At 39.5% G+C, this 9663-nt stretch overlaps 1 long non-coding RNA gene across 1 annotated transcript; it reads left to right on the plus strand.

Moving 5' to 3' along the window:
* The first annotated feature begins 1136 nt into the window (after positions 1-1136).
* On the plus strand, positions 1137-5309 carry LOC147195127 (uncharacterized). Its single transcript, XR_015102764.1, has 4 exons — positions 1137-1200; positions 1778-1929; positions 3813-3914; positions 4142-5309. It is a non-coding gene; the product is annotated as an uncharacterized LOC147195127 (long non-coding RNA).
* Positions 5310-9663: the final 4354 nt, after the last annotated feature.

Genomic DNA, 9663 nt, shown 5'->3' on the forward strand with positions numbered 1-9663 from the left:
ATTTGGAGATTCTTCAGATATTTACTAACTATACTATATTCCCAACCCTTAGGCCGCGGACTGGTACCGGTCTGTGGGTCATTTGTTTCGGGGCCACACAGAAAGAATAAATAACTTACATTACACAACAACTTACTTTTGATTTTTTTTTTGTAATCTGAAAGATATTTTATTTTGAAACTTTACCTTAATATGTAACCTTAAACATTTGTCATGTCACTTTTTGACACTGCTTACCCAGCACAGTGTCGCAGGGGGTGCTGGAGCCTATCCCAGTTGTCTTTGGTCAAAATGTTGACTAAACCCCCTAAACTGGTCGCCAGCCAGTCACAGGCTCCACATGAGGACAAACTACTCACACCCATATTAGTGATGTGATTTTCGGCTCTTTTCGGTGATCCGGTTCATTTGGATTGGCTCAGTGAAAAGAGCAGGCTCTTTTTGGCTCTCAAACGGCTGTTTTAACTTGAGCTTTTTAGCTAAATATTTATGACAAATTTAGCATACATTTTGATAAATGACTTGGTGAACTAAATGTTGCACTTTACTGACTGCAAATAGCAACAATTATCAAGCAAAGAAATGCATTTTTACTTATTTTATTGATCATTAAAAAGGCTCCAAACAATAAACAAGCAACAAAATTAAACTTCAACCAACAACATCAAACATGCTGCATCATAACAAAAATAATGAGTATTAAATGCAACAGCAGCAGTGAACAAAACAAACATAAGCTGTTTTAACAAACATAAGCTCTCCTTGCTTTATTTTAAATTTGCAGTCAACAAAACTAAATACTTCAACTTGGAATACTTCAATTTGTCCAGTCTTTGAGAACACCCTCTCTGACGGGACAGATGTTGCTACAATGCACAATCTACTCTCCATTACTTTGATCAAACGGGGGTAGACGGAAGCTCGGTATTTCCACCAGCTCAGTGGATCAGCTGCCCTTGAAATCTGTGGTTCGTCAAGATATGCCCTAATTTAGTGTTTTGTGTTTTTGCACGCTTGGTTTATACTGTAAATTCGATTCAGATTGCTTGCCAAACGCCTGTGTGGTTTCCCAGACAGTAGGGGGCGATATGAACTAAAGACATCTAATTTACCAAGAAGAGGAATAAGTACAAGCACAAGAACGGTACCACATCCGGTTCAATGAGGAAGTTTTCCCGCTGTCCACAAGCCCTGTTCTCAGTGAGTAATTTTAACGTTTTAAACGGACTTAGCAGTTTATCTCTGAGTGTATAGATATAGACAATTGGGGAGAGTTATTACGACACGTTGCTCCTTTAATTTTGTTGTTGTGACTCAACGTAAAAAACAACGTCAGCAAAGGGGCAGTGAGCGAGACGCCGCCGACAAGTAGACCTCAGCTGTCAATCAAAAAGCAATCACGAACAGTGTTTGACTTGAATACTATTCTGTATGTTTTCCACACCAAAGCTGCTATCAGCAGTGGAAGTGTGATGTCTTCACATCGGGTGGGGGGGGTAGATTTGTTTCAAAACTATTCCCACAAATGCACCCGTGACTTTGTTCATTTGTTTTTCGAAAGGAGGTTGTTCATTGTACTTTAGGTGTGGGGAGAAAGCCGCGAGTGGTCGCTCAAACAGATGCATTGCGAGTGCGGGCACGTTTGGAAATGGACGGGTTGAAAGTAAAAGTCTGCCACTTTACAAATAATGACTCAAAAAGAAAAAAAAGAAACAACCTTTTTTATGGACTACAGTGTGTGACTTTCCACTTTTGTTTTGTTTTTCTGTCCGACCAGATTAGTCCGATTACTGGGCCAAAGGCGCAGCCGCCAGACTTGGAGGACATGCGGAAGGGACACCAACCTGCATTTGGACACGCGTGGGTACTGAGCTGTGTAGTTTGCTTGAAGAGCTGATGTCTGATGTCACGTTGCATCACAAGGTGGAGGTGAGTGTGCCCGCTTGTCTGTCTCTCACTCAACTTAAAACTTCTGCTTCGTGTACTGCACAACAGTGTCAACTCCGCATAGACAACCCGAGCATCAGAAAGGAAATCTGGAATATGTTTTTAAACCTTGAAGTGGCCCAAGTTAGTTTAAAAATGTATATATAGTATATACAGCATATATACTGTATATTATATACATACATATGACTAACTTGGCCCACTTCAATGTCATTTAAAAACTTGACCAGAAGAGTGTGATCATGTTGTTGTGGAGTACACTGCAGTTTTTGTCTCAGTGAGAGAAGTCGGATGTGCTCATGTTGTTATGTCCTGTGGACCTGATGTGGACTTTTTTCAGCATTTTTTGGCCAGGACATTCATCAAGGAGGAGACTCTGTGCTTTGTGGTTGCGCCTTCTCGGCAGCATGGGTATACCAGCACTGTTTTTGACTGGGAGGAATGTCGGCGCCAATGTCAGTGACATCACGCATGAGCTGGTCAAGCACATGCTCCCATCTCAGGCCTGTCGTCAGTGTTTGTGTGCGTGCAACTTGAACTGGCCCACACAAAGAATGACTGGTCAAATGCTTTTACATTGTCATGTTCGCTTTTCTGTCCAATAAATTGTTCAACTTGAATTCGAGTCTTTGCCTATCATGACCAAATCCATCCTCAATTCACTTGAAGCCTTTTTAAAGACTAGTCCAAGAGACAGTCTTTTCACTCTTCCCATTGTCTCCACATGACTCGAAACTCCAGGAATCGATCTTTTGGGTCATGTGAAACCGACAGGAACAGTGAAAAGACTGTCCGAGGTGACCCAAGTGCAAGTCTGAGCTCAAGACTGAAGTGGGACTTTGAAAAAGTGCTGCAATGTTACGCCCTAAACCACACCCAATTTGACATCCACCAATCGCGGCGAGCCCCCTCATTTGCATACCCCGGACCATAATTTGCATAACCACACCCACTTTAAGTTCTGACCAACCCGCTCGAAATTTGCAATCAGAGAATGCCTAATTTGCATAGCCACACCCTCCCACAAATCACAGCATGATATCGTCATGCAAGAGTGTGATCATGTTGTTGTGGAGTACACTGCAGTTTTTGTCTCAGTGAGAGAAGTCGGACGTGCTCATGTTGTTATGTCCTGTGGACCTGATGTGGACTTTTTTCAGCATTTTCTGGCCAGGACATTCATCAAGGAGGCGACTCTGTGCTTTGTGGTTGCGCCTTCTCGGCAGCACGCCTGTACCAGCACAGATTTTGATTGGGAGGAATGTTGGCGCCATTGACTGTCGGTGCTGGACAGACCTGAGGCGCTTGTGTTTTTTGCGCCTGTAATGAGCAGCATTTTTCACAACCCCGTTTTGTTCAGTGGAGATGTCGGCGCTCTGGGACAGTCGGCGTTGGTGCGGCTGGATGGATGGCTGCTGAAGTTGAGGAGAGAGGAGCGTTGGCGCAGAGCGCCGATGCGTATTTGGAACCGAGAGTCGCCGCTTGGAATTGAAATGGATTTCCATGGGACAGGAGAAGTGAACCGATCTCGTTTTTCATCAATGGATGCTACAGCTTCTTGTTGACTTTGAAACTTAGCTTGTAGCCGACGTGTGCACATTTTGAGCATGACGTCTCTGATCCACTGGTTAAAGGACACTTTGATTCTCTCCTCTTTAATCTCAAACTGCTTCAAACAACAAAGCGTGTGACGGAAAAGTGGTTAGGACTGCACGACTGTCCGTGTTTTATGTTATGTGTTGTGTTTATTATTTTACTTTATGTTAACTGTTTTGTTCAGCGCTTTGTTACAGCTGCCGCTGTTGTGAAAGCGCTTTATAAATCAGCATGTATTGTATTGCAATCAAGCTTTATTTCTTTTGCAGAGTAGACAATCACAAAAGCAGAGGAAAAAGTTGCAAGTTGGATGGCAGTCTGCTTGTTGCTGGGCGGCGAAGTGGTCAGCTCTTGAGAAGAACGTGAGACAGGTGTGTTGACCTGAGAGAAAAGGCATCCGTGAGTTACACGCAAGTCAATTTCTTGTGCAGACAAAGATGTGTTGGGCGTGAAATTTACCAGGGAGATAGACACTGTGTTGGGTCTTTCGAGAGCAGGAAGCCAATCATGTTTACTGCTGCCTGGGGCGGAGAAAAAAAAGTCATAAAAGTAGTCACGATGGTGCATTGAACGAGTGTAAATGTCCCCCACTTTTCAGGTTGGCCCACTTCTCAGGTTGACTTCAGCACCTTGCGAATAACAGGAAGAAGCAAAAAGTGTTGCCTGCAGGTCTGTGCTCGTACGTGGACTCTGGCGGTGAGCAGATTACTCCCTCTTGTGGCACGGAGGACCCTAGAACAATCTTTCTTCAACTCTGAATAATGAAATGAGGCTTGTTGAAATGAGACTTCTTACCAGCTCGGTTCGCCTGATCACCACCCACGCGAGGTCTTTTATCATTCAGCCATTCTGCTGCGAATATTTCGAAATGTTTATATGCAGTCAAAGGCAGCCAACCACACGAGGTTTTGAAGGTTAAAAAAAAAACACCATAATTGGTGAGATGGTTGGCGTCTATCGTGGGCGATGTGACGGCACTCCAACCTCACCCATAACCCATCGACCACGCCAGTATTTCCGACTGCCTGCCTTCAGAATGCCATCCTGAGATCAGGAGATAGTTTGCAAAGCCAACTTCATTTTCAATTGAAGACGAGTTGCACAAAGAGATTGTGCCGTTTTGTCATTTTGCTTTCTTGGCCAAGGATGTCAAACTCATTTCACATTGTGGGGCACATAGGGCCTCGGTAGATGTCAAGTGGGCCCGACCATTACAAATTATACCATACTTTGCTATAAATAACCAAAATAATATGTCTTTCCTTTGTTTTGGTCTAAAGATGCAAAAGAACACTAGGAAAATTTAATGAACATTATTTTTTACAAAACATTTCATGAAGCACCTAAGATTTCTGTAGACAAATGTGCAATGTACTTTTATCATTCAAATATATGCATTGCAACTGATCCCACTGACTGTACAAAGGCACAACACGTTCACAATTGGTCTTGAAAAATATAGGAATGCACTTTTAAGAGTAAACGAGATTTATGAAGAAAGGAATTTTTAATCCATTGAAACAAGCATATAAAATCTAATGTAATCCCTGCCAACACCTTACAAACGAAGGGGAGTGTTATAATATGTGCAAGGGAATAAGTATTCACTTGTCCTTGATAGCATCTGCTGTGTTGGGTCTGTCTCAGTGACAGACTGAGGCTGCTGTTGTCTTCTTCTCTGATCAAAACAATGTTGTGTTTACTTCTGATCAAAACAGCGTGCATATTCCACAAATTGCATCTTATTAAAAATATTAATTCCGTGACTTTTTGTGCATTTTTTCACTTATAAATTATCCTGCGGGCCTGACCAAACCTCCTTGCGTGCCGGTTCCGGCTGTATATTTACACCCCTGATGTATAGTAAGGCGTTTTTAGCCAAAAAAAACGACCATGTATAGTAAGGCGTTTTTAGCCGAAAAAAACGACTGAAAAAAATGACAATGTACCGGTATAGTAAGGCGTTTTTAGCCGAAAAAAACGACCATGTATAGTAAGGCGTTTTTAGCCGAAAAAAACGACCATGTATATATAGTAAGGCGTTTTTTGCTAAAAAAAAACGACCGAAAAAAACGACAATGCATAGTAAGGCGTTTTTAGCCGAAAAAAACGACCATGTATAGTTAGGCGTTTTTAAGCCAAAAAAAAGCGACGTAGAGTAAGGCGTTTTTAGGCCGAAAAAAACAACATAGTTTAGTAAGGCGTTTTTAAGCCAAAAAAAAAACGACATAGTATAGTAAGGCGTTTTTAGCCCGAAAAAAACGACATAGTATACATAGTAAGGCGTTTTTAGGCCGAAAAAAACGACATAGTATATATAGTAAGGCGTTTTTAAGCCAAAAAAAATGACATAGTATACATAGTAAGGCGTTTTTAGGCCGAAAAAAACGACATAGTATAGTAAGGCATTTTTAGGCCAAAAAAAAATGACATAGTATACATAGTAAGGCGTTTTTAGCCCGAAAAAAACGACATAGTATATAGTAAGGTGTTTTTAAGACGAAAAAAACGACATAGTATAGTAAGGCGTTTTTAAGCCGAAAAAAACGACATAGTATAGTAAGGCGTTTTTAGCCCGAAAAAAACTACATAGTATAGTAAGGCGTTTTTAAGCCAAAAAAAATGACATAGTATACATAGTAAGGCGTTTTTAGCCCGAAAAAAACGACATAGTACAGTAAGGCGTTTTTAGCCCGAAAAAAACGACATAGTATAGTAAGGCATTTTTAGGCCGAAAAAAACGGCATAGTATAGTAAGGCATTTTTAGGCCGAAAAAAACGGCATAGTATAGTAAGGCGTTTTTAAGCCCAAAAAAATGACATAGTATATATAGTAAGGCGTTTTTAGCCCAAAAAAAACGACAGTATAGTAAGGCGTTTTTTGGCCGAAAAAAACGACATAGTATATATAGTAAGGCGTTTTTAAGCCCAAAAAAACGACATAGTATATTGTAAGGCGTTTTTAGCCCGAAAAAAACGACACAGTATAGTAAGGCGTTTTTAGGCCGAAAAAAATGACATAGTATAGGAAGGCGTTTTTAGGCTGAAAAAAACGACATAGTATAGTAAGACGTTTTTAAGCCAAAAAAAAATGACATAGTATACATAGTAAGGTGTTTTTAAGCCGAAAAAAACGACATAGTATAGTAAGGCGTTTTTAAGCCGAAAAAAACGACATAGTATAGTAAGGTGTTTTTTAGCCCGAAAAAAACGACATAGTATAGTAAGGCGTTTTTAGCTTAAAAAATGACATAGTATAGTAAGGCGTTTTTAGGCCGAAAAAAACGACATAGTATAGGAAGGCGTTTTTAGGCCGAAAAAAGCGACATAGTATATATAGTAAGGCGTTTTTAAGCCAAAAAAAATGACATAGTATAGTAAGGCATTTTTAGGCCGAAAAAAACTACATAGTATAGTAAGGCGTTTTTAAGCCAAAAAAAATGACATAGTATACATAGTAAGGCGTTTTTAGCCCGAAAAAAACGACAGTACAGTAAGGCGTTTTTAGGCCGAAAAACCGACATAGAATAGTAAGGCGTTTTTAGCCCGGAAAAAAACGACATAGTATAGTAAGGCGTTTTTAGCTTAAAAAATGACATAGTATAGTAAGGCGTTTTTAGGCCGAAAAAAACGACATAGTATAGGAAGGCGTTTTTAGGCCGAAAAAAGCGACATAGTATATATAGTAAGGCGTTTTTAAGCCAAAAAAAATGACATAGTATAGTAAGGCATTTTTAGGCCGAAAAAAACTACATAGTATAGTAAGGCGTTTTTAAGCCAAAAAAAATGACATAGTATACATAGTAAGGCGTTTTTAGCCCGAAAAAAACGACAGTACAGTAAGGCGTTTTTAGGCCGAAAAACCGACATAGAATAGTAAGGCGTTTTTAGCCCGGAAAAAAACGACATAGTATAGTAAGGCATTTTTAGGCCGAAAAAAACGGCATAGTATAGTAAGGCGTTTTTAAGCCAAAAAAAATGACATAGTATATATAGTAAGGGGTTTTTAGCCCAAAAAAAACGACATAGTATAGTAAGGCGTTTTTTGGCCGAAAAAAACGACATAGTATATATAGTAAGGCGTTTTTAAGCCAAAAAAAACCGACAGTATATTGTAAGGCGTTTTTAGCCCGAAAAAAACGACATAGTATAGTAAGGCGTTTTTAGGCCGAAAAAAACGACATAGTATAGGAAGGCGTTTTTAGGCTGAAAAAAACGACATAGTATAGTAAGGTGTTTTTAAGCCAAAAAAATGACAGTATACATAGTAAGGCGTTTTTAGCCCGAAAAAAACGACATCGTATAGTAAGGCGTTTTTAGGCAAAAAAAAAACGACTCAGTATAGTAAGGCGTTTTTAGGCCGAAAAAAACGACATAGTATAGTAAGGCGTTTTTAGGCCGAAAACCCCCCGACATAGTATAGTAAGGCCTTTTAAAGCCGAAAAAAACGACATATTATAGTAAGGCATTTTTAGGCCGAAAAAAACTACATAGTATAGTAAGGCGTTTTTAGATTTAAAAAAACGACAGTATAGTAAGGCGTTTTTATCCCAAAAAAACGACATAGTACAGGAAGGCGTTTTTAGCCCGAAAAAAACGACATATTATAGTACGGCGTTTTTAGCCTGAAAAAAAACGAGGTTTTAGGCCCGATAAAAAATGACCATGTATAGCAAGGCATTTTTGGGGTTAAAATCGCCTTACTATACATGGTCGTTTTTTTCGTCGAAAAATGCCTTACTATACATCGATGTTTTTTTCGGCTAAAAACGCCTTACCATACATGGTCGTTTTTTTAGTCTAAAAACGCCTTACTATACATGGTCGTTTTTTTCAGCTTAAAACGCCTTACTATACATGGTCGTTTTTTCGGCTAAAAACACCTTACTATACATGGTCGTTTTTTTCGGCTAAAAAAGCCTTACTATACATGGTCATTTTTTCAGCTAAAAACGCCTTTCTATACATCGTCGTTTTTTTTCGGCTAAAAACGTCGTACTATTCTTGGTCGTTTTTTTCAGGCTAAAAACGCCTTTTCTATACATGGTCGTTTTTTTCGGCTAAAAATGCCTTACTATACATGGTCGTTTTTTTTCGGCTAAAAACGCCTTTCTATACATGGTCGTTTTTTTCGCCTAAAAACCTTTTACCATACATGGTCGTTTTTTTCCGGCTAAAAACGCCTTACTATACATGGTCGTTTTTTTTCGGCTAAAAACGCCTTTCTATACATGGTCGTTTTTTTCGCCTAAAAACCTTTTACCATACATGGTCGTTTTTTTCGGCGAAAAACTTCTTACTATATATACATGGTCGTTTTTTTCGTCTAAAAACGCCTTACTATACATGGCCGTTTTTTTGGGCTAAAAACGCCTTACTTTCCATGGTCGTTTTTTCGGCTAAAAATGCCTTACTATACATGGTCGTTTTTTTCGGCTAAAAATGCCTTACTATACATGGTCGTTTTTTTTCGGCTAAAAACGCCTTTCTATACATGGCCGTTTTTTTGGGCTAAAAACGCCTTACTTTCCATGGTCGTTTTTTCGGCTAAAAATGCCTTACTATACATGGTCGTTTTTTTCGGCTAAAAATGCCTTACTATACATTGGCGGTTTTTTTCGGCTAAAAACGCCTTGCTATATCGCTTTTTTCGGCTAAAAACACCTTACCATACATGGTCCTTTTTTCGGCTAAAAACGCCTTACGATACATGGTCTTTTTTTGGGCAAAAAACGCCTTACCATACATGGTCGTTTTTTTCGGCTAAAAACGCCTTACTATACATGGTCGTTATTTTCGGCTAAAAACGCCTTACTATACATGGTCGTTTTTTTTCGGCTAAAAACGCCTTACTTTCCATGGTCGTTTTTTCGGCTAAAAATGCCTTACTATACATGGTCGTTTTTTTCGGCTAAAAATGCCTTACTATACATTGGCGTTTTTTTTCGGCTAAAAACGCCTTGCTATATCGCTTTTTTCGGCTAAAAACACCTTACCATACATGGTCCTTTTTTCGGCTAAAAACGCCTTACGATACATGGTCTTTTTTTGGGCAAAAAACGCCTTACCATACATGGTCGTTTTTTTCGGCTAAAAACGCCTTACTATACATGGTCGTTA

The sequence above is a fragment of the Hippocampus guttulatus genome, chromosome 14 (genome assembly GCF_054856545.1).
Source record: "Hippocampus guttulatus isolate MCC_2025c chromosome 14, RoL_Hgut_1.0, whole genome shotgun sequence".
Taxonomy (NCBI): Eukaryota; Metazoa; Chordata; class Actinopteri; order Syngnathiformes; family Syngnathidae; genus Hippocampus; species Hippocampus guttulatus.